Below are 23975 nucleotides of genomic sequence, written 5' to 3' on the forward strand. Positions count from 1 at the left end.
CATACTATGGTCTTCTTTCAACTCATCAGCTATATTTATCTCTGAACTGCAGCATGGAAGCATATTTCACTTAGAAAAACTTTTAAGCTGCTTAAAAGAGACACTGAAGTAGCAAAGACCACACACTTGGATACTGGAGGGGGAGAAAGGAAAGATTTATATGTTCAGATGCTGTAAACTAGCTGGAATCTGCCACCTACAACTCATCGCCAAGCCCTCTGGTGAGCAGGCATGACTCAGGCACAAGCCCACATGAGCTCGAAATGTTTTGGTAGAAAGCTTCTCATATGACCTGGCTACTTTTTAGCCATCTATTTCACTTTCACCCACAGTTTGTTTTGTTTTGTTTTGAAGCACCTGCCTTTGACCAGGGCCAGAGACAGGATGCTGGCTAAGAACAACATCAGCATCTCTCCCAGTATAGCAAGTCTACCCCACCTGAGCCCAAAAATTTAGGACCAGCAGCATTGCAAGCCTCAGCATTGAATCTGAGAGGACTTGCACAGTGACAGCTCAGCATTAAGTAGACTGGCTGTAGAAACAAATTTTCTGAGCTGTCTGCCAGGTTACCTCTGCCATGATCTGCTCCTTATGCTTTCCAAGGCAAGGTCCTTGGCATCTCCCAAGTCAACCAGTGTCACTCAGTGTCCCACCCTGAGGCTGCAGCTATTAGAGAAGTTCAGGTGCCATCCCTGTGTTCAGTGGACTGACACCACCAAACTTGTGATGAGATAAACAGCCCATTCCTGAGCCAAACTAAACCAGGGAAAAAATAAAAACAAACTGTTTGGGCAATCAAGAGAAATGGAATTGGGCCTGTCTTGAAAATAGCACATCACCCAATCAATTCTCATTAAATGATCCTTGGGTGCAAAAGGCATCAGCAGGATCAGGTTATAAGCATGGCCTGAAATAGCCCCTCCCTCATCCAAGGGGGCTGAGGGGTGGGGGTGAGAGGCACAGGACACCTGCATGACTTATGAAAGTCTGTATTGCAGAGGGGGGAAAAAAAGGAAAAAAAATGAAGTGTCATCCTGGCTGAAACATGACACTGAGTGTTCACATTTCACATAAAAAGCCTCATGTATTATCATCAGCCACATGCAGGGAACAGTCTGGAGTATGATTTCTGTTTATTCACCTTGATGACATCCCTTGAAATGTTCTCCTCAGGTTACATCTTTCCAAGAAACAAAAAACTCTTTTTCCATCTCTTGGAAGGAAAGCCCCTCCAGAGGTCTGTGTGCCTAAACCACGCTCAGCAGAGCTCACCTGACCTGACCCCCCAGGAGTGCTGGCTGGGCACGTTCAGGAATTGCCACGCACAGAAAATAACCAATGCCACAAAATGGGGCTTAGAATCATCATCTTTTCAGGATGGGAAATGCAGTGCTGAGTCCTGGGATTTCTGGGGGGATAGGGAAAACCAAAACAGCTGTGCAAGCAAAATCACCCAACCAATGTGCTTGCTGCAAGGCTGATGCAGCTGAGAATAAAATGTCTGCTGTCAAGTGATATTGAGCATATTCTGCAGATCACCAACATCAAAGCCTTTCCCATTCCAGATCTCTCTCATTCTATAATCGAAAGCACTCAAATGCTGTTTCACTGTCTACAAGGCAACCCCTAAAAGAGGCAGTCTGGCAGCTCAGTGCTTGCACAGACTGGGAAGTGCTGTGCAGGACACGTCCCCAGCTCCCAGTGCTGCCTGCCTGCTCTTCTCAGGTGGCATCTTCTTAGAGGGATGGGATGGCTCAAACCGAGCCATCACCAATGCACACACAAACCCACCAGCTCAGCTCTTCCTACAGCCAAAAGCTCTGCCACCAGGCCATGGCAGAACCAGCACAAACCAGGGCCTCGGTCCCCCACAGGGCACAAACACGGCTGGAAACAGGTGGAAAAGCCCTGGGCTTGCAGTACAACAGAGAAAGATACTAAAATTAGTGGCATAAAGATAACAGAAGGAATGCAGAGTCTGGGCTTGGAGTGCAGACTGCACCCACCAAGGAAGGAAACCACTGATCCTGAGATGCAGGGCAACTGTGGCCATTAACCTCAATTTTATTGTTAACCATAAGATCTGAGAAATATCTACTTAGCCACAGCAGCTGAAATCCAGAGCAGCCAAGGGAAAACAGAACATTCAGGCTGAGAATAATTTAGAAAGAAGGGAAATGAGAGCAGTTTCAATTCCCTTATTCCTTTTTTCCAAGAATTAAGGGCACAGCTGCTGTCATTCTCAGGTCACCAACACTTGGGGTATGCTGAGAGTTTAACAGGATGCTTGGCCAACCTGCCCTGGTGAGAGAAAGGAGAAGCCATGCAAAACAGAAATTATAAACCAACCTGGAGGAGAAATATGTGGACAAGAAGGTAAAGAATGAACAGCCAGAATAGAAAAGAAAGGGGAAAGAAAGAAAAAACAAGGGAAATAGGCCTATGAAAAACACCATAGGCATAACATTCAAACACGAAGTGGAACAGAAACAAAGAAGTGAAGAGAAACTATGAGGAAGAAGCAAAGTTAGAGATACACAGGCAATTATGCTTTCACACATATGTTTGTATATATATAAAATACAAGAAATGTTACTTTTAGATAGATATATTCATACAAAGAAAGTAGAAAATCTCTCCCATGCTTTATGTACACTGCCCTGGACAAAAGCTAATTCTCTCCTGTAAGTATAGTGAGACACTGGCACTTGTTGCCCAGAAAAGCTGTGGACTCCCCATTCCTGAAAATGTTCAAGGTCATAGAGGATGGGGCTTCAAGCAACCTGCCCTAGTGGAAGGCACCCCTGCATATGGCAAGGGAGTTGGAATTACATGACCTTTAAGGTCTTTCCAACCCAAACCATTTCACAGTTTCTGTGATTCTTTATCTTCATCACCAGCCAGGTTAGCACTGACAGTTTCACTGGCATGGAAATGCTTTCTGTACACTTGTACCAAGCTGGCTGCCAGTTTTACTGCTATTGAGAGACAAAACATCACAGGAGCTATTAAAGAAAATTCACTCTACAGCAGCATGTTTATGCTCATCATGTGCACAAACAGCCACAGATGCCCAGGAGGAATATCAGCACTGTGAGCTATTGGCATTACATACAGCACCACCAAGAGCTTGAGATACCAAACATGTCTGTGCTGGATGTTATGTAAAAATAGAACAGAAAGGTCAGACCCTGTCCCAGAGACCCAATGACCTAGGGTAAAACCAAGATAAAGATAGAAAGCAGAAACAAATAAGGCAGGCTGACCAGAATGGAGCCATGCCAAAAGAGACACTGTCAACTCACCATACATGGCAATCCTGGATGGGCACATCTAAGAATCCTGCTTTAGACAGGAAGCTGGGAAGGGATCAGCCACAATACAGAGGGAGCAAAGACCCAGCTATTCCCTGTACTCTGAACTCCTGCTTAAACCACTAATGGATATGGTGTAAAGATTCCCCACCACTGCAACAACCAGCAGTAAGCAGTAGCCCACATCAGAACCACCACATCCATCAAACCACAGAAACAACCCCTAACTAAAGTAGCCACAATGTCCATCACGAGCTTCACTTCAAGATTCCTCTTCTAACTGCTGGTTTGTTTAAGCATCACATTTTGAGACACATAAAACAGATGGAGACCAAGAGTCCTACATTAATTTACTTGGAATCTGAGAGACCATTCTAGGTGATAATTGAGGCAACATAGTTAAAAAAAAAAAGTTTAACATGCAACATATCTGCTAGATAGTAGAGCTTGCTTGAACCTGTTAATGCAACAAGGTGCTGCAAACCAGTCTTGTGATAGCAGAAAATTTCTAAAAATTAACCCTACTTTGAAATGGCTGAAGAAAAAAGGGCAGAGTTAAGGAGGCCTGGGCCCCTACCTTATTCTTGCAATTTTCTAACTTTTTTTTTATAAAGTCTTGAACCACTGAAGGTAACTGTAACTGCAAAGGCATTTTTCTCAATGCTGTTTAAACACTACAGTCATCACCCTATTATCTTTTGGGTACTGTATTAGCTGATGAACTAACATCTAATACATGTTCTTTCTCTTCCTCCAACCCAGCAGTGCAGGGTCTTGTTCTGCTTGTACGTGCCTTAACTGTCTTTAAATATCATACAAAACATTACTATATATTTAGGAAGCGGACCTTCAGTTGAGCATAACTTGGAGCAGAATATTACGACGTTTGTGGTGATCCTTATCTCTTGAAGTTGCACAATTTATGCAAAATTGGACGCTCAAAGAGCAGAGCTTCATATGCTTGCAGAATGCTCCTGTGGCCTTTAGCACAGTTTTAAGCAATCCTCCTGCTACCTGAGGCAGTTCAGGGAACACACTAACAAGAGATCAAAAGACCTCAAAACTTTATTTCCAACAGAAGCCAGCAAAGAAAGAAACACAGCCGAGATGGGCTGCAGCTTCCTGGATGGGTTGATGCTCCCTTCACTCACAGGCTCCCTGCACAAGTATTGTATGTATGTCACTGCTGTTTTCAAACCAAGACACAGCAAATGTCAAGGACAGGACCAGGACTCTTCCCACAAAGAGATGCTGGACCTGCTCAACAGCCGGAGATGGAAGAAACACCAGAAGAAAGTTTATCACCAGGAGAAAGTCAAGAGCTCTCCTACCCCTCCCACTCAACTGATCACGCGGGCAGCAGCAGGCTCTGCACCCCCTTCCCCATACTCTGGGGCACTGCTGGAGCTCAGAGAGCTGTTCCTCATCAGTGAGCCAACAGCATTCAGGAATTTGGCTCCCTGGCAGCAGCTGGGTACAAAAAGTTTAAACAAATGTTCTTCACACTGTGGCCACCGGGGCCTGGGCTGCGTGCAAGGCAGTGTGGGGCTCCACGTGCCAAGACTGGTGAGAGGAGGCAATCTCATAATTTTTCCTGTAGTACCAGACACTTCAATGAACTGATATATGACTTCAAGCTCCTTCTTCTGGTGCCACTGTGCCCTGCCACTGTGGAAGGATGTCAGGAGCCTCTGCTGCAGAACTGCTCTGCTGGTCAAGCCTCCAGTGAAACTGCAGCCACAGGAGTTCAGCCTTAACGCTTGGCAGCTTCTAAAGGGCACTGAAATCCCTGAATATCTTCAAATAAAATATTAATTTTATAAGCAGTATTTCATGGGTCTACAGGTTTCGTCACACGTCAGGGAAGTCTTAAAGAGATTTAGCCCTGATTTTCTAGAGAGCATGGATCCCACATGTCAGCCCATTCCTGATGGTATCTCGTACATTCACAGCCTGAGCTGTCTTTCTGCTGCCACAGTAAAGGCAACCTTTTTACTTACTCAGCATCCAGATTTGCTAAGCAGAACAAGATACAGGTATTTATCACCATGAACATTAGCACTCCTAATATTATTGAAAGAAGGTGAAATGCATTATCAAGAACAACCATAAGCTCTCCCCATCAGTGGATCAGGACAAGTGACTGAAGGTTGTTGGATCCCTGCCATCCATTCCCCTACCATACTGCTGTGATCCATGAGGTGGAGTTAATTAACAGAGGGATGTACAGAATTTAAATACCATTTATTGTAATTTGTCTCACAAAAGCAGCCAAAAAAAAAAATCATTAAAAGTTATTAAAATTATCCTGCAAAATAAGGTATTTGGTAAAAATCTCTCAGGTCAGCTCAGGATTTATAAGGAAGGCCAGGACAATGGGTACCCACAGAGGGGTACAGGCCCAACCCCTAGGAAATATGTTGCATTAACCTAATAGCTACATCTTGAGCTCTGAACAGGCTACAATCCACTCAAAGATAGTTACACCAAACTAGTACCTAGTAACCTGTAGATTGTACTTGATACACTTATCCTTAAAATTACAAAATCACTGCAAATTTCCCTTCCCTTTTCTTCTCCATACGAAGAATGGCCATCGATCATGTTACAAAAGATGAAAAGCCAGTACTTACTCTTACTGCCACAGGAAAATAGGAGTTAGGGAAAGTCTTATTTCCAGACCTTCAACATTTGCACTTGAGACATGCAGCTGCTTGGGAAGAAGTTTTCAAAAGCTTTTTTCTGTCTGGTTGTCTTGGTTGCAGCCGCCAGACCTGCCCCTTAAAGAGCACCTACACAAGTCATCACTGCAGTTTCTGACCATGTCAAGCACAGGAGCTCAACCATTTCCATGAGAATCTGAGGTCCACGTGACATTAGAGCTCTGCTACTCTGTGCTGAGTGTGAACAACCATATGGAAGAGAGTGGCTGCCCTGGCACATTTGCAAATAAAAGAGTCAAGCCGAAGAGTAGAAGCTGGGGGGAGAAAAATGGTTTGTTGAACCACCAAAGTCTCCCCATAACTAATCACTGGGAACCCCATTATGTTTTCAAGATGCTTGTAACAAGCAGACTGGTGGGTCTTTGTACTAACAACTCAAGATAAAGAAAACTTTACAAGACAAATTTCCCCCCTGAACCTGTTTATCTTAATCACATTTATTACTCGTGTATTCAGGAAAGCTGGGCCTCCTTCCATCTTTTTCCACAAATGGAGAATGGAAGCCCAGCTTTTCAGCTTTGCCTCAGTAACCACAAAAACAGAGACATGCTGGTGGGAAGAACCCCCCGGGATCTCCAATCCAACCTCCCAGCTCTTAAACAAGGCTGATTATTTTCCTCTGTAACACCAAATACGCCTAAATATTTGTTATCATTTTAAAATAATCTAACAAGTGCTTTTTAGCACTTAAGAATTGTATAAAGCTTTGTTCACCCCCAAAAGCTAACTAAGAAGAACCAAAACGAGATATGAGATACCTGTAAATCCAAGTATTTATCTTCTAAAATACCTGAGCAGTATTCCAGTTGCTTGTGCCACAACATGAAGCTCTTGGCCTTTGCTCCCCCCGGGAGAACTTCTGGGAAAATGTATTTCAGACTTTCCTACTCTTGTGAAAGAGGATCAAAACTAAACAACCCATTATTATTATTTAAATAGAGCCGGAAAGATAGCTAAATATTTCCAAAAGGATGTATGGTAGCTTTCTGCTCCATGAGTTAAATTAGTCACTGATAGTTGTGACTACCTATTTACAATCCCAGCTGAAGCATAAATGGTTTTTGGTACATCACTTCTAGACACTGCTATAGCATGACTACATGACTGTACAGTAAACATTATGTTTACAACACAGCTTATAAAACAGTAATAATGATTACACTGATGAGGATAATAATAATAATAATAATAATACCAAACATCAATATCAGCTAACAGGGACCTGTGCTTTATCCAGTCAGGAAGATGTCAAGGGTTCAAGCACAGTCTGGGTTTTTGTGACTGCTCCATATCCCACAGGCTCAGCCAGGAGCCCAGGACTGCTGTTTCCACCACGTAAAGGAGCACACACAACACCACATGAACCCAGAGCTGCACCACAGGCAGGGACAGCGATACCTGATCTGACACTAAGCTGCAACAACACAGCACCTCGCTGAAAGATGTCTAGGAAAAGCCACTTTTCCTAAACCTACAGAGGCTGTAAGAGTCTCCAGCCTCCTGCACCACATGTTCCCTGCACAGCTAGCATGCCCCTTCCACCTGTGTATTCAGGGCTCACTCCTCATCTGGGCAGGGAACCGTGCAAAGCAATGCAATGTGTTCTCCTTTGGCTGGGACTTTGCTCAGCCAACATGTTCAATATGAGACAGTTGCACTACAATCAAATCTAGGCCTCAAAATACAAAGTGCTAATCAAGAGTTGCAGGTTGCTGCTTTTTTTTTTTTTAAATTATACTCCTCCATTGGATTTTTCTTCTCCTTTCTAAGTTGCTGGCAATAGCTCCCCAACCAGCTGAGATCTATACAGGATTTCACAGAACACCAGCAGCAGACAACCTGTCCCATGCCTGCTTGCCAATGACTTTGAACCTGTAAGATTTGCTACATTACAGAAATCCCCTGGAGCAGAACTTACAGTGGTACTAACATGATGGCTTCTACCATCAAAACTAACATGATGATGATACTAAGCAAAAAATCAGGATGCTGCACCCACACCAAAAGTATTACTGGGCTGACATGCCTCTTTACTGAGCTCCAATCTGGCAGTAAAGCTAAAGCAAGGATGAGGCAGCCAACCAACAGGCACTCATGGAAGCCAGGCAGCCCAAACAGCCATTCAGAGAAATCCAGGGAAAAGGAGACTGACCATCCATCTGGACAAAGGGAAGATGATGATGATAGGTGGTTAGGAAACCTGAGTTTTCCACCTTGAAATCCATGCACCTGACCCCTTCAAAGTCTGGGGGCTCCCAGCACCACCCACACTGTGCTGTGGGTCTCTGTGAGCTGCTTACAAAACCACAGGATGGGATGTGGTCTTGCCATTCAGCTCTGCTCTGTACCTGCCTCTAAAAAAACAGCCTACAGCTCCAGCAACAGCTCTGGCAGTAGTTACCTCCTCTCCCCAAAACAGGAGAGCTTTTCAGGCTCTCTTTAGGCTTTTCTGCCTTTCCTAGAAGAGGAGCTAGGTCCAGTGACTGGATAAGCCCCCAGCTTATAGATAACAATCCCAGAGATGTAGTCCTGACCCAACAAAAGTTCCCAAAATCCTGCAGCTCTTGACCAGGTACATGATCTGGCACTGGGTATTCCTGCCTGAGACAACAAAAGAGGTGACAAAAGGCTGATTTCCAAAATATCTCATACTAAAGACACTCTGCTGTACCATGACACTCTTCCATGCAAATACACGGTCCTTCCAGGGCTTTGGGCTGCTCTTCCTTGTCTGTGTGCTCCACACATTGCAGCTCAGCTCAGCCCACTGCCCAGCAGCACAGGTGGGCTCCCAACAGCTGCACAACCCAACCTCATAGTGTGGGGGGCATGGTCAAACCTCCCCTCTGTCATCCAGGAACTTTATAATTAGCAGATTTGCAGGAACCTACCCAGTAATTTTTGTACAAAGCTGCTTCTACTGCTCCTTCCAACTCAGGTTTTAAGGCAAAAATGACTGAGAGACAGAGCCTGCCCCTTCTGTTGGCAATTTGTTCTAGAAGCTAATCACTCTTGCCTTTATTTTCTAATTCATCATAAATTCAGATGTGAATTATTTACCAGGCACTGGTTCTAGCTCTGCCTGTCACTGCTGCCGCTCCTTTCTGCATGATGCACTGTATCAACAGGAATTCATGGATCATTCTTCCTTTGAAGTGACTAGAGATTTAATTGTAGTAACTGCTGACAAATATAAGATACTAATAGCAGTGAAGATGTGACAGCACAGGCATCAGAAGGTGTGGGACAAAGCTTCTAGGAAAACCTGGGTGACACTCAACCAGTACATCCCCAGTATTCAGGGTATCCTACCCTGATTTGCAGGACAGAGCTGCACACTGATGTTCAATCCATACCTTGAATTCACATAATGAATGAGACCATCTGAGCGTGCACTAAAAAGCATTCAGATCATACACATCTGGATGTTTTAGATCATGCACATCCAGACCACTCCAAATAACTGGCCAGTCCCATTGTTTGAGTCACAGCAGGCTGCTGTGTTCAGCTGAGGAGAGCTGATGCTCCAGGTAACCATCTCAGTGCTTTTATCTGTAACCCTTGAAGCAACAGAGGGAAAAACACCACCAGCAAGCCCTGTTTTAAACAATATCTGGCACTTGCCAGAGAGAAAGAGAGAGAGAACTGAGAACAGTCCTTAACTGCAACACTGGTAGCTCAAAAAAATGCTGTCCTCCATGGAACTGTACCCACAAGGTGAGCAAATGGCAGGCACTGCACCTCCAGGTATAGTAATGCCATATGCAGGCACACAGCAGCTCTGCTTGCCAGGGCACTGAGCACTTTGCTACATAAGATGGACAATCTCAAGAGCAGATGCATCTGTGACAGAGGGAAAACATGCCTAGATACAGTGATACTGAGTCCAAGAGACAGACTATGTTTTTATTCCCTCCTCACCCTTCGTAAATCTCACCAGGAACCTGCAGGTGATCAGAACTAAAGCTACCAGCCATCAAGAAGACAGAAAACAACATGCTGTACTTCAAAATAAGATCAGTATCACGTTGTTGCAGAAAGGCAAAAGCTTCCTGACCAGAGATGCATTTTCTTCTCTGCTAGCTCAATTTGCAGCTCTGCATGCCTCTTGACTCACAAAGCAGGTCATCACACCAACCCTGGCCAACACTGAGAGGTCAGGGTGTTGTGCCCACCATCCCAGCATCTCCATCAGAGCAGTGATGCACTGAAAGCAGCACAGAGACTCCACTGATGCTCTGATGGACTCATTTGCACTGCTGAACTGCTTGACACATAGCTGCAGTGCAGTGCAGTGCACTGCACCACAAGTTCCTAACATCAGACTTCTTTAAATTCATCTGCTGGGAGCAAAAGACAAACCACTAGTAATCCTGCAAGCAGCAGAAATGCTTCCCATGTCACAAAAATAACATTTTCCCATGGTTTGCCAGCACTGCTGTCTGCATAGACCGATGGGGAAAAATATTCTTGAAGATGTCACACTTGTAAGCATGACTTTGCAATTCTAAGTAGACCTGCACCAGCATAATTACTGAAAATCATGAAGAAAGAGGACTGTAGAGAATGTAATAATGCACTGAACACGTTCAGCTGAAAGGTGTTAAACGAACACAGATTGCATCAATACCCTGAAAGTACAGATACACTTTCCCCTAGCCTTGCTCCACATCAGCTTCCCCTGACAGCAATTTCTCATAAAAAAAAAGGTGAATGAAATATATACAGCCAGGAAGCATAAGCTGCCTTTGTAAAGCATTCTGATTAAAAACAGGAAGATATGGTTCAAATTTTGCAAAGAGTTAAGCGTAAGATCCAATCTCAGAACACAAAAGTCCTTAATGAAACAAAAAGCTGGGCTTTGGTTGTGCAGGGGCACAGAGAGAAGGGCACAGCATAACACAGAGCCGCAGAACCGTGCTGCCATCAGGACACACAACTCACCATCACCTCTGAAATCTGTCAGCTCTAGCCAAAGTCATAGTCCAAGCGTGCACTTTCACCCGGGAAGCCAATATTCCAATTTACAAACTAACTGAACACGTTTCCTTTCTGCAACAAACAGACAGGCTCTTCGATGGAGGCAGGCCTGAGCCCTTCCTTATTTCTGCGACTGCAGACGGCTCTGACGTCGCTGGACATCAGCGAGGAGATGCGAACGATGCCAAATCCTTGCAGGCCTGCCAGGCAGCGAGCTGGCAATGCTCCTGCTGCCCCTGTGCATGCAGCCCCTCTCCCAGGGATGCGAGACACACGTGTGCATTTCACTCCAAGCAGGTACAGAGGCGTTCCCACTGCACCTGTACCACTAATTACCTTCATATAACTTAAAATGCAGAGGCACAGTCAGACCAATCCAAATTACAACAATCCTAAAATAGCTGTAAGCCATACTCCTGACTTAATGCTATGAGACAGAAGAGGGGGAAAGAATAAAGTTAGAGGTGCATTCCTAAACTGATGCTTAGTGAATATAAAATGACTTGAACCCCCGAGGCTGCAAGCTGACATTTATCAACATATGCAGTCCCTAGCACAAAAGAGCACCTTACTGCCTCACGCGCATGGAAAATACATTTGTTAAATAATTTTAAAAATCACATCTGAAAGGAAACTGGATGTTTATGACAGATGATTAAGTATCAGACTGCATGCTTATCTATTAGTGATATCCACACTTCAGAGCTGCATTTTTTAATATCTTTCTAAAGTGCAACTATGTATTTAAGTACTCTTAAAATAATCTACACTAGTGGACTGCAGTTGGTGCAAATCGGCATTAGTGAGATTGCATTTCTGCTCTAGTGAAGAAATAAACACTCTCATCTCATGCAGCTGTAACGTATGTAACATATGTAACACAATTGTGTTCTTTGTATTCAGCAATGGCTAACATATTCTAATACACCCTCGGAAAAGCTCTTTTGTTCCAAATCAATGACTTAAAGAACACAAGTTTTTTAACATATTGATAAAGCGGAACTAGTGTAGAGCTCATGACTCACTGTGTCTGACCAGATATGTGGCCAGGACAACATGTCTAAACTTGCCAACAAGGATGGGATTACAAAGATCTCGCTGAAGGCTGCAGCATCGCTCAGATTCAATTCTCAGTTCTGTTGCGATTTCTCTGCACAATATTTTAAGATGCAGCAACAAAAAGTCTAACAGACTGAGATCCAAGTCCTAAACCATGTACCCTCTCAATGCAAACACATCAGTATCATTTAGGTATAAAAATAAAATGAGGCCTATTAAAGTATGCCAAAGCCCCAAACAACTTTTTGAGGAAAAGACGGCCTAAAAAATTGTTTGTAGAAATGGTCCGTGGAAGATGCAAAGAACCTTCCCAGTCCATTCGTCTGGCCCTCCTGGTACCCAGCTCTGGAGCAGGCTGAGCACACTCACAGCAGCAGAGCGCTGCGGGTTAAAGCTGAATTGACGCCGCAGGGCTGGCAACAGGGCATGCAGCAGGGCATGCAGCAGGGAGGGCAGCAGGGCATGCAGCAGGGCATGCAGCAGGGAGGACAGCAGGGCTGGCAGCAGGGCTGGCAGCAGGGAGGGCAGCAGGGCATGCAGCAGGGAGGGCAGCAGGACTGGCAGCAGGACAGACAGCAGGGAGGACAGCAGGGCAGGCAGCAGGGCATGCAGCAGGGAGGGCAGCAGGGCAGGCAAGAGGGCATGCAGCAGGGCATGCAGCAGGGAGGGCAGCAGGACTGGCAGCAGGGCAGGCAGCAGGACAGGCAGCAGGGAGGGCAGCAGGACTGGCAGCAGGACAGGCAGCAGGACAGGCAGCAGGACAGACAGCAGGGAGGACAGCAGGGCAGGCAGCAGGGCTGGCAGCAGGGAGGGCAGCAGGGAGGGCAGCAGGGCATGCAGCAGGGAGGGCAGCAGGACTGGCAGCAGGGCAGGCAGCAGGACAGGCAGCAGGGAGGGCAGCAGGGCATGCAGCAGGGAGGGCAGCAGGGCAGGCAAGAGGGCATGCAGCAGGGCATGCAGCAGGGAGGGCAGCAGGACTGGCAGCAGGGCAGGCAGCAGGACAGGCAGCAGGACAGGCAGCAGGCCGGCTCCGCGCCCCGGCCTGCGCGCTGCGCGCATTTTCCGCGCAGTTACAGAGGGCTCCTGCGGCCCCGCACCGCTGGGACCCCCCGGCACCTCCCTGCCCCGGGGGTCTCCCCTCTCCGCCGGACGCACCCATTTCTTCGTCCCCGCTCCCTGCCCGGGTCCGGCAGCCTGCGGTGGGGGAGCTGCGGGGGATGGGCGCAGCGCTGCGGGTCGCTCCGAGCCGCGCCGACCCCGCCGCGGCCGTGTGCGCCGTCGGACGGTGCCCGGGCCCGTCTCCTCCCCATCCGCACGGGTCTCGGCGTGCAGTTGTATTTTTAGGCCACGGGCGACCCAGTGCTTTAACAAAGATAAATAAATAACACGAAACGCACCCTCCCCTCCCCCATCCGCGCTGCCCCCGCGCCCGCGCTCCGAACTGCGCCGCGACCCGCACGCCCCGCCGGGGACTCGGGTAACACCGGGGGGGGCTGGGCGAAGTAAAGGCAAAAGCAGAATAAATAAATAAATAAACAAATAAAAAAATAAACAAATAAACAAATAAGCACCCCCTGTCCCCTCGCTGCGGCCCCGGTACTCACCGCGGCCCCGCTGCGGGCAGGGGTCGGGCGGGCCGGGCCGGGCCGGGCCGGGCGGAGCGCGCGGGCCCCGCTGCCCATGTGCTCGCCCGAGCACGCGCTCGGCTCAATGGAACGTTGTGCTGGCGAGCGGCTCTGTGACGTCACCGCCCCCCGCCGCCCGCGGCCGCAGCCCGGGGCAGGAGCGCGGCCCGCCCCGCGCTCCTGCCCGCACCCAACGGCATCCCCCCGCACCCAACAGCATCCTCCGGCACCCAACAGCATCCTCCGGCACCCAACGGCATCCCCCCGCACCCAACAGCATCCCCCCGCACCCAACGGCATCCCCCCGCACCCAACAGCATCCTCCGGCACCCAACAGCATCCCCCCGCATCCAACAGCATCCCCCCGCACCCAACAGCATCCTCCGGCACCCAACAGCATCCCCCCGCACCCAACGGCATCCCCCCGCACCCAACAGCATCCCCCCGCACCCAACAGCATCCTCCGGCACCCAACAGCATCCCCCCGCACCCAACAGCATCCCCCCGCACCCAACAGCATCCCCCCGCACCCAACGGCATCCCCCCGCACCCAACAGCATCCTCCGCATCCAACAGCATCCCCCCGCATCCAACAGCATCCCCCCGCACCCAACAGCATCCCCCCGCACCCAACAGCATCCCCCCGCACTCAACAGCATCCCCCCCGCACCCAACAGCATCCCCCCGCACCCAACAGCATCCCCCCGCACTCAACAGCATCCCCCCCGCACCCAACAGCATCCTCCGGCACCCAACAGCATCCCCCCGCACCCAACGGCATCCCCCCGCATCCAACGGCATCTCCCCGCATCCCCCCACATCCAACAGCATCCCCCTGCATCCAACAGCATCTCCCCGCACCCAACAGCATCCCCCCGCACCCAACAGCATCCCCCCCGCACCCAACAGCATCCCCCCGCATCCACCGCCAGCCCCGCTCTCCTGCCCGCATCCAACAGCATCCCCCCACCACATCCACTGCCAGCCCCGCTCTCCTGCCCGCATCCCACCGCATCCCACCGTATCCCATCGCCCCGCATCCCACTGCCCTGCATCCACTGCCAGCTCCGTGCTCCTGCCCACATCCCACCGCATCCCGCCCCGCATCCCACGACATCGCCCCGCATCCCACTGCTCCGCTTCCACCGCCAGCCCCGCGCTCCTGCCCCACATCCCACCGCGTCCCATGTCCTCCCCATCGCATCCCACCGCCCGCTCAGCGCTCCTGCCCCGCATCCCACCGCCGGCACCACTCCACCCTGCACCGCCGGCCCCGCACAGAACAGCACTACCGGCACCGCACCGCTGTCATCGCTCCGCACCACCCGCGTCGCACAGCACCGCATGGGCACCGCCAGTACGGCCGAGCCTCGGCGTACCTTGACATTTCAATAATTAAGTAAAAGACCACACTTTTTCCGGCGGCACTCCGCAGGTGCGGGGAAAGCCGGCGCGGAGGCACGCAGCCTGCACAGGGAGGTTACGGGACCCTGTCCTGCTCCCTCGCACAGGAAGGTGCCGGAGAAGAGCGGAATCAGCTTCAGCATCAGCGGATGGACAGCACAGGAGCCTTCACTGCCCATCCTCTTCACCCCAGCAGAAGCCTTCGGCCACGTTTCTCCCAAACACTGCCAGCTGGCTTCTTATAGAAATAATTATTTTTTTCTTTTAAATACCATTCTCCCAAGTGCTGACATATCATGTCTGTCTCCAAATTATCACAGGAGAGAAGGATACCAGCATACCATATACTAATGTAGAAAGTAGCTTTGCAGCCCTCTGAGAACTCTAAGAGAGAGCATTGAGAATACAGAACAGGCTGCAGACTGTTGAAACAAGAAAACAGCAAATCCCCAGTATATGAATGGAACAAGCTTTATTTGCATTTTTGATATTTTTTTCTTTTTTAAACAAATTAAGAAAAAATGAAATGTATCCCCTTGATTCCAGGCTAAATCCAAAATTAAGTGGATGCCGTAATGCCATGTGAGATTTTTCTTCATACTGCTATTGCTCTCTCCAGGAGGGAAACCTAGAATCCTGCTGTGGCAGCACCTTTGCAGCAAGGTGGGAGCTGCAGTGTCACCTCTGCAGTGTGTACAACCTGAGAGGGTGCTGGCATCTGTGTGGGTTGTGGTGCCCAGCCTGGGAGCTGCCACTGCCACTCCAGGCTAATGAGCCTTTGCACAGAGCCTGTCTCTATCTACCCAGCATAGTGACATCTTCATGTCGATGACACATGCTGCTCCATTCAGTTAGTAAATACGCTTCCCAACTCCCCTACAATTCTTTGACTATTGCAAGAAATAGCTGATCTGCAAAAACCCTGTCACAGGAGAAGCAAAAGGCACAGAATTAGGGTATAAATCCAAGCTGCAACTCTGTGGTCCTGCAATTTAACAAGATACAACATTGGGTTGAAAAAAGAGGCTTTCCATTCTCATGGTAAGAGAGGTGGGAGCCCTGCTGAGCAGGTAGATTAAAGAGGTTTTGTGCTGTCCCTCTCAGCAAACTGCTGCAGAGGGAAAGAGGTGGAGGAGATCACTTTGGGCCATACTCCTACAACTGGCTGGAGACCAAATCCTAAATAAATGACTTCCCAAGGTCAGTGAACTCAAGAGACAGATCAAAATCTAAGGTTACTCATGAGACCAAAGGTTCATTTCATCAGTTGAAAAGGGCCAGGTGTTGGAGCACCCTGACACATTTTATTGTGGAGCACACTGACACAATTTTTTCTGGAGCAGTCTGACACACTTTTTTCTCCAAGCGCATTCCCACTCCAACATTTGGGAGAACCAGTGGCATAAAACTATTACTTTGCTTTCACATGTGCATTGCCCTTAAATGGGACCCTGATGGTTCCTTCACAGCTCCTGGTGGCTAAAACAGAAGAGAAATATGTATCAAGTAGCTCTGAAAATTGAGTTTTCATTCCTCTCTCCCTAGGATTCCCTTCCTTCCTTGGCAAAACACATAGAGAATCTGCTGTTAAAACATCAGCTCAAATTAATAGAGGTTTTCCTGGTGCCACAGACTTGCACAGGTATTAAGAGCACCAGCAGCATGGCTGTGAACACAACTCTGTGTGCCATGACAAGAGATAGGTATTTCATGTCCAATTCCTGGCATGACAAAGCCAGGAAAATATCATGAAGAGGGGTGAAAATGTTTGCCTGCCTGTTTACACACAGATAAGTCAGATGATGGTCACATTAGGTTATCCAGATGTGGCTCCTCTGTGACCTGTGGCACAAGGACATGCTGTTCCCCTCTCCTGCAAGGCACTCCTGGGGTTTGGAAGTCAGACCCCACATCCCATAAAAATTCACAGACCACCCTTATACCTTTGCAGGAAGGTTGGCAGGGGGATGGCAGCTGACCACCAAGCATTTCCCCCCGTGAAGGCACAGCTGGGGCCTCAGTAACTGGGGGAGACACGCTGTTTCCATCCCATCCAGGGTCTCTCAGTGCAGGAAACAAAAAAAGACCCTCTTTCCACAGGCATGTAGAACATGCCTTGTGTTCTTATCACTCAGCCCTGCAGGCTATCTAGTGTTTGTACTATAAAAATCCTCTCATAATGTGATCTGAATAGTCTCATATCAATAAAGCACTCAAGTGTAATCATTCTTACGACAGCTTAGCACACTTACACAAGGCAATTGCATTGCTCTAAGTTCACCTCTGCAAATTAAACAGCAAAGTCAAGGCCAACTGACGCAACACGCTCTTTCGAGGCCAAAAGAAAATCTGAGGCAAAGATCAGGGGTCAGGCTGCCACGAGGCTGTGGCAGCTGAAGCATTCTACCCTCCAGCACTCTGCTTTTGCTTCCCTGCCTATGACCCCACAAGCTTTGCTGGCAGCAGGCATCACATGTGTGCTTCTTAATCCGTGCCAGTGGAGCCAAGGAGAGCTGAGATGTGTTCTTTGAGGCTACTGGAGTGTGGAGGTGACAGCTTCCAGCTGGTCACCACTGGCAGCTAGAAAGGGAAGTGTCATCAGCCAGGATGGACAGGTAGGTGCAGCAGAGGCTGGAGCAAACCACCAGACATCCCCTGCACACATGGGCCATGGAGAGACACAGAAGAAAAAACAGCTGAGTGTGTAATCATAGCAGTAATTATACCTTCCCTCATCCAGGGATTAAGCTTGTTCCAGGTTAATTCCAGAGCTCTCCAAAAAGCCCTCAGTCATCTCAGACACTCAGAAGGAAGGGTTAGGTCATTGCATCTGCTCCTCTCCCAATAGAAACCAGCATTTTTACATCAGCCTGCCCACAAAGACATTAACTTGAACATCAGTGTCTTGTCCTTACTTCATCTTCTTGGATACTGTCTTGGAACTTTTCTTCTCTGAAGATTAGAAACCACCTAATTGTCATCCTGAATGTATTTACAGCCAGTTACACCCATTTGTTCTGCAGCAGGTTGTCAGAATTTGACACCACCAGCTCTTGTCCTCACTCTTACACATACCTCTCTGCAGTATTTACCAATATCAAGTCCATTCTATGATGAAACAATGGGAAAATGCAATGGTGCTTATTATAATTAAGTTCTTTTCCCAGTCTCCAAATTTAAGTACTCATATTAATTCAAAGAAAAGGCATTCCTGTACCCGAACAGTGATCTGTCTCTAGGTGATGGTGACTCACCTGTGATTTTCGTGGGGAAGCTCCAAGAGCCAGGAGCAGGAGGCAATAGCAGAAAAAATAAAAACTGGAATATTTATGAAGCTGCTGGAAAGATTTCCACTGCCTTCTGTGCCCTCTCAGTGTTCAGTGTGAGATGAAGAACAGATTCTGGGTGGCTTAGATGTGACTCCAGAGCAGAGAAAGTGGATATTCAGGGTTGGTATGAAGCACAGAAATAACAGACTTATCACTGATGGCCCAGCTACCAGTTACAGAAGCATGTGACTCAGATGCTCCATATATTCCCCAAGTTTGTGGCATAAAGAATATTTTTTTTAAAAAGAGAAAAGAAATGACTTTTCAGAGAGAAGTCTTTCTGCATGTGCAGCAAGACTGAACTAGTAGAACAGAGAGGTACAAAAATTCCATTAGAGATTATGAAAAGCATTTAAAATTGCTACCTTGCATGCAATTTAAGAAAGAAGAAAGCCCTGAAATAAAATGAAACCAAATGTCTGCATTACTAGAATTGGAAAGTAGACCCAGAGATGAGTATTCTTGAGTTTGGGGGAGGGCTATCAAAACTGTGAGCTAGAGGTTTAACATCATTAATGAAAAACAAAACAAAACAAAACAAAAAATCTGTGAACAAGAAACAAGAGAGAATTCAAGAGAGAAGGAGGTAGCACCATTCAGGTCCCAGCCAGATTTCCCAGGAAGCTCCTGAGAAAGGGACTGACTAAATCCTTGGTGAGAAGGAGCTTGTTTTGTCTGAAGGGTGAAAGATCACAAAAGAAGTTGCATGCCTTGGGAGAGGAAGTGGCAAGTGGTGCTGTCAGCAGGGACAGAAAACCATGGACATGAAGATGCCCTCAGATGAGAGATAAGGGCCATAGGTCTGGTCACAGGGGAGCCCTGTGCAGAACCGAGTGTCTCAGCAGCAGCAGAGGATGCACAGAGCAGATAAAATGCCACCAGTCTCCAGAGGAGAGTCTGGTGATTGCTTCTCTATTTCTGAAGGATCCAGCTCCAGGGAAAAGAGCAAGATCTCTGCTTTCCTCACACAAAGATCCTGTTGCTAAATCTCAAAGAGGAAACTGTTTAACTTGTAGGTTACTCTTTGGCACCTGTGATTAGGTGCCAAATTTCTAGACATTAGAAACAGGTTGGACCAGCCAAGCTGGCAGACACCACTGCGGTATCCCCAGGGTCCTTCCCTTTCTGTTTACTTTCCTTTTTTGGCCTTTACACTAATCTCTTCATCTATAACAAATATAAAACATTCATGTGAACAATTTTCAAGGGAGAGTGACACTGGCAGCCCATGGACTGTCATGACAGGCCTGTTGACACATCCAAGCCACAACCTGAGCTTTGGGTGATGCACAGTGCTCCACCAGCAACAGGAGGGAAGTGGGGGATGGTGTGTGAAACCTGTGCTGGACCTGGTGTCCTTCTCCTTTCAAGACCAGTTGCTATTTATGCACTCATGTGTAAAGTTCAACTTTTCCACAGCACTTGTTTATTATGGATGTGCTCCACACTGCCTGCGTGGGCACAGCCGTGGGGCAGGCACTGGGGCTGGGTCCTCTGGGGGCTTGGACAGGCAGGTTTGTGGCTGCAGGTTTGGGATCTTCCTCAGAGGCAGCTGGGAGACTTGTGCTTTCATTAGCACAGCTGGTGACAGTGGCACCACTGCCCATGTTTCATACAAAGACCCAGCAGCTCCCTAAGAAGTGGGAGATCTGGTCCAACACCTTCCTTTGCATCTCTCTGCTGCCTGGAGAGTGGCTGCACCCTGAGCCTTTGGCCTGTGCTGGCCCCTTTCTTCCCAGCTCCTGTGTCAGAGATAAAGATGCGCACCACAACAGAATGCTGTCCTGGGATTTTAACTTAATTTCACAGTCATAATGCTGCTGCTCTTATGCTACAAGGCCTAGGGTATGAAGATAGGCAAACTGGTTAATATCCACTAAAGAAACTCCACCAGTACTGGAGGGAAGCAGAAGTACCTGGTGTGGGCATCTGTCATAAACTGTTCACCAGTTTAGTCCTGGAGAATGTCCTATTTAAGCCCTGACATCATGATGGACACCTCTATCCTTGCTGTACCAAGAAGAGATTTAAGCAACTGCAGTGCAGCCACAGTACTCACAAAGATAGATAAGCACCAGGCTTTGCCCCTGCCATGTCTCAAATTATGATAATCAATGTTGTGTTGTGCCATGGAAGCAGCTTAGTAGTAGTGATCAATGAAATCTTAAAATGCCCTTAAGATGCATATATATGCTATATCCAAGTTCACAGGTATGTAAACTGAGGTGCAGATATGTAAAATATCTTGCCTGTGGCCATAGAGAGAGCACACATTGACTTCTGACTGGTGTAACTGGGAGGTACTAGAGTTCTGACTCCCAGCCTCTTGTTGTCAGCATTGGGTGACAGCGTTGGTTAAGTGAGTGGGATAACCATGGCTGACATCTCCACAGTATCACGATTCACAGCTTTTAATTGCTGTTAAACAAATTCAAAATGAAATTACGCATAGAAAGATGGGAACTACAGAGCCTTAGAAAATTCATCCATGTTCTTCCTCATCAAATCTAATTAGATTTGCCAAAATCAGTGTGCACTGATCTGTGATTCAAACAATATGCTGATAACAAATTTTCATGATAGACATGGTTATAAAGCTACTTGACTAAGCCATGAATTAGCCCCTTCAGCAGAAGCTCTCAGCACATTTTGTCAGCATAGTCTTCCACAGACAGCTTTTAATCCCCAAATCAACAGGCAATCCCACTGTTTAAGGTTCACCAGGGTCTGTGCTGAGCCTCCAGCAGAGAAGCAAGACAGGCAGCATATTCATGTTGACTATCAATCTTCATTAAAATCAACACACCGTCTTTAACCACCCATCTAAGTAAACTGTAATATGTGCTGGGAAAAGACCTTTCCACTGCTAGGCAGAGTAGCTTATTTTGCTGTTGTGCTGGGCAGCTTCACCTTGGCAGTGATGGGTAGGGAAAGCATGGATTGTATGGAAAGCATCACGTAAATAGATTATCACCCCAGTAAACCAGCAGCAAACAGGGCTGTGTGCTGACACTTGACTTCCTGACAGTGTCCATTGTCTGCCCTCAGGATTCAGAGATTATTATTTTTTTTTTTTTTTGGTTAGCTCATGGCAGGGAAGCAACTCATTTGTTTGGATAGTTTGTCTTTCAGCCAAATGATGCCTATTGGTACAAGTGACTGGAAATGAGAAAATGAGGGCAAAGCAGGTAAGTTTTAAATAAGTCAGAGTAAATAGATGAGATGCCAGGAGAGACTAAAGGACAGGATTTTCCATTTGTGCTCAGTTTTCAGCTGAGCTTTGCAACCACTGACACCTGAGAGCTTCTGAAAATGTGCCTTGTCTGAAAGCCAGAGTGCATGAGTTTAAAGTTACTCAGAAAAACATGGCAGAGGGCAAGCAGTGCACTTGTATCTGTTTGTACCCGAGATTTATCCTTCCTCTGCTGTCTTTTCATCCAGAAATTGTTACTGCTCCAGAAGAGGGAAACCACAGCACTTTTTTTGCCTGATCTTTTAAAGTAATGAGCAATCCCAGCCGTAGGATCTGCTCATCATCTCTGAAAATTTACATACACTATGTTAAATCTTGTGTAATACCAAGACACACCATGGAAAGAAGCTGTCATGATGAGGATGTTGATCATTGACCACTGGCACAGATTGTCAGGGAGGTTATGTGGAGTTTCCATCCCTGAAGATACTCAGAAGCCACAATCACAGATAAAAGGTCATGTCCTGGGCTGTCTGCACCAGATGACCCTGCTTGAGTAGACGGGTGGACCAGGCTTTACACATTTAAAAAAATAATAAGTTACAGCCACATAGTATAGGCAGAGGTGTGCTAATAAAAATTATTTCAATTTAGAATAAGATTAGACCAGAATAAGGATCTTTATCCCGATGATATGAGATGGATTTGGGATCTTGGTACAAGTCATGCCAGTCTGCATCCTGATCCCTGGGTTTCTCTCGCCCTGGCCTGGCTGCAGTGCCTGTCCTCTTCACTGGGTCCCTGCTACACACCAGCTGAGCCACAGTCACACCCAGGCCAAGCAGAAGAGGGGACAGCTTTTCTACTGAGTCATAGAAACATGGAATAGTTTGGACCTTTCCTTTTAACTGTACAAATGGCACAGCGTTTTCATGACACTAAGAAAAAAAAAAAAGGCAGCAGCTGAGCTCTTTTCATAAACCTAAGTAAATGGAACAACAAAACAGCATGGATTATATATGTTCTAATCTACAGTGCTTGCTGCAAGCTCCAGGTTACAGTGCTTGCCCACCCACACCAGTACCCACCCAAGGAAGTTACCAGAAGAAATCCCCCAGCAGAGATGACACAGGTCCTGAAACTCATTAACCTTGAATGGGCTGTAAAACTTTATGAAATCCTGTCTGCCCTTCAGTTTTAAATTGGATTTGGTTGAACTGGTTTTAAAACTGGCTGGAGAGCCAAGATGGGCCAGCAGGATCAGCTGGAGAGGCAGACAGTGGAGATTCAGCTCTGCATGCCTACGCTGATCAGAGCAGTGCCCCCTGTACCAGGGAGGGTGGAGTGCTCCGCCTGATAAAAGGCTGAGCTCAGCAGACATTAAAGGAAGGTCGTTAGTAAAGATCAAAAGGTAGAAATGGGAGATAGAGCTGCCCTATTTGCAAAGTTACCAACGCCTGCCAGTCAGAATGAAGATCTAGATGCTGTGATGCTGAATGAATGGGGCAATCTAGATAATGATATCAAAATTAAATTAATTAAAAGAAGATTAAAGAAAGATTGCAAAACTAAGGTTGTGATCGTGTCCCTGCTGGAATCAGTGTTTCATGGTTTGTGTGGAGCTTCATGAAGAGGCCAGGATGTTGCTCCCAATGCATACCAAGACAAAGGAAGGTATCAGCTGAAAGCTGATTGGCACAGAGCCAACTATATTATGGAATAAATAAGTTACAGTAGCCTTATAGTCACAAAATTGAAACCATGTATCCTGGAGCATCCAGGAGAATTAATATAATTCATATCAATGTCATCACTGATTTGCAAACCATGGGGTATTCATGAGGACTTTAGGGCAACTGTGGTGGGACACCGAAATTCTCATAAATTGTGGCAGGATGATGTTTATCACTCACAGTTTTTCAAACAGATTTGAACAAGCAAAGTATGCTCACACCAGGTCAGTACTTGGTGTTGTGTTGACACACTGTGACTTGCCAGGGGCCAGCACTTTCCAGTGGGATTTACTGCTCCTGCAAGCAAGGTCCCCAAGGGCCACCACAATTGCAGAGGAACAGCATGGAAATATCAGGTGAGCTTGAAATCTTCTGGAAAGCAACATTACCAAATATGAATGCATGACATGCATGGGAAGTTGGCTACCAATATCAAGAAAAAGGAGTTTGAAATGGAGTTGTATGATGGGGCAACCACGATGGCCAAATCACACAGTGAATCTGCACAGACCTCTGTGGCAGGCACCTCCCTCTCCAGATATTTTGCTCCAGCTGCTAAGCAGGTCATTAATATCTGGTGGTTATTTTGGCCCCTGGAGCTGCCTTAATGCTTTT

At 47.2% G+C, this 23975-nt stretch overlaps 1 long non-coding RNA gene across 5 annotated transcripts in view; it reads right to left on the reverse strand.

Moving 5' to 3' along the window:
• The window catches only part of LOC110476993 (uncharacterized), a 193868-nt gene extending 180129 nt beyond the window's left edge, over positions 1 to 13739 (reverse strand). For all 5 annotated transcript variants that reach the window (XR_013339706.1, XR_013339705.1, XR_013339707.1 and 2 more), the window contains exon 1: positions 13681 to 13739. This is a non-coding gene — a long non-coding RNA (uncharacterized LOC110476993). The remainder of the gene's footprint in view (positions 1 to 13680) is intronic.
• Between the last annotated feature and the right edge of the window lie 10236 nt (positions 13740 to 23975).

This window comes from Lonchura striata, chromosome 1 (assembly GCF_046129695.1).
Source record: "Lonchura striata isolate bLonStr1 chromosome 1, bLonStr1.mat, whole genome shotgun sequence".
Classification (NCBI taxonomy): domain Eukaryota; kingdom Metazoa; phylum Chordata; class Aves; order Passeriformes; family Estrildidae; genus Lonchura; species Lonchura striata.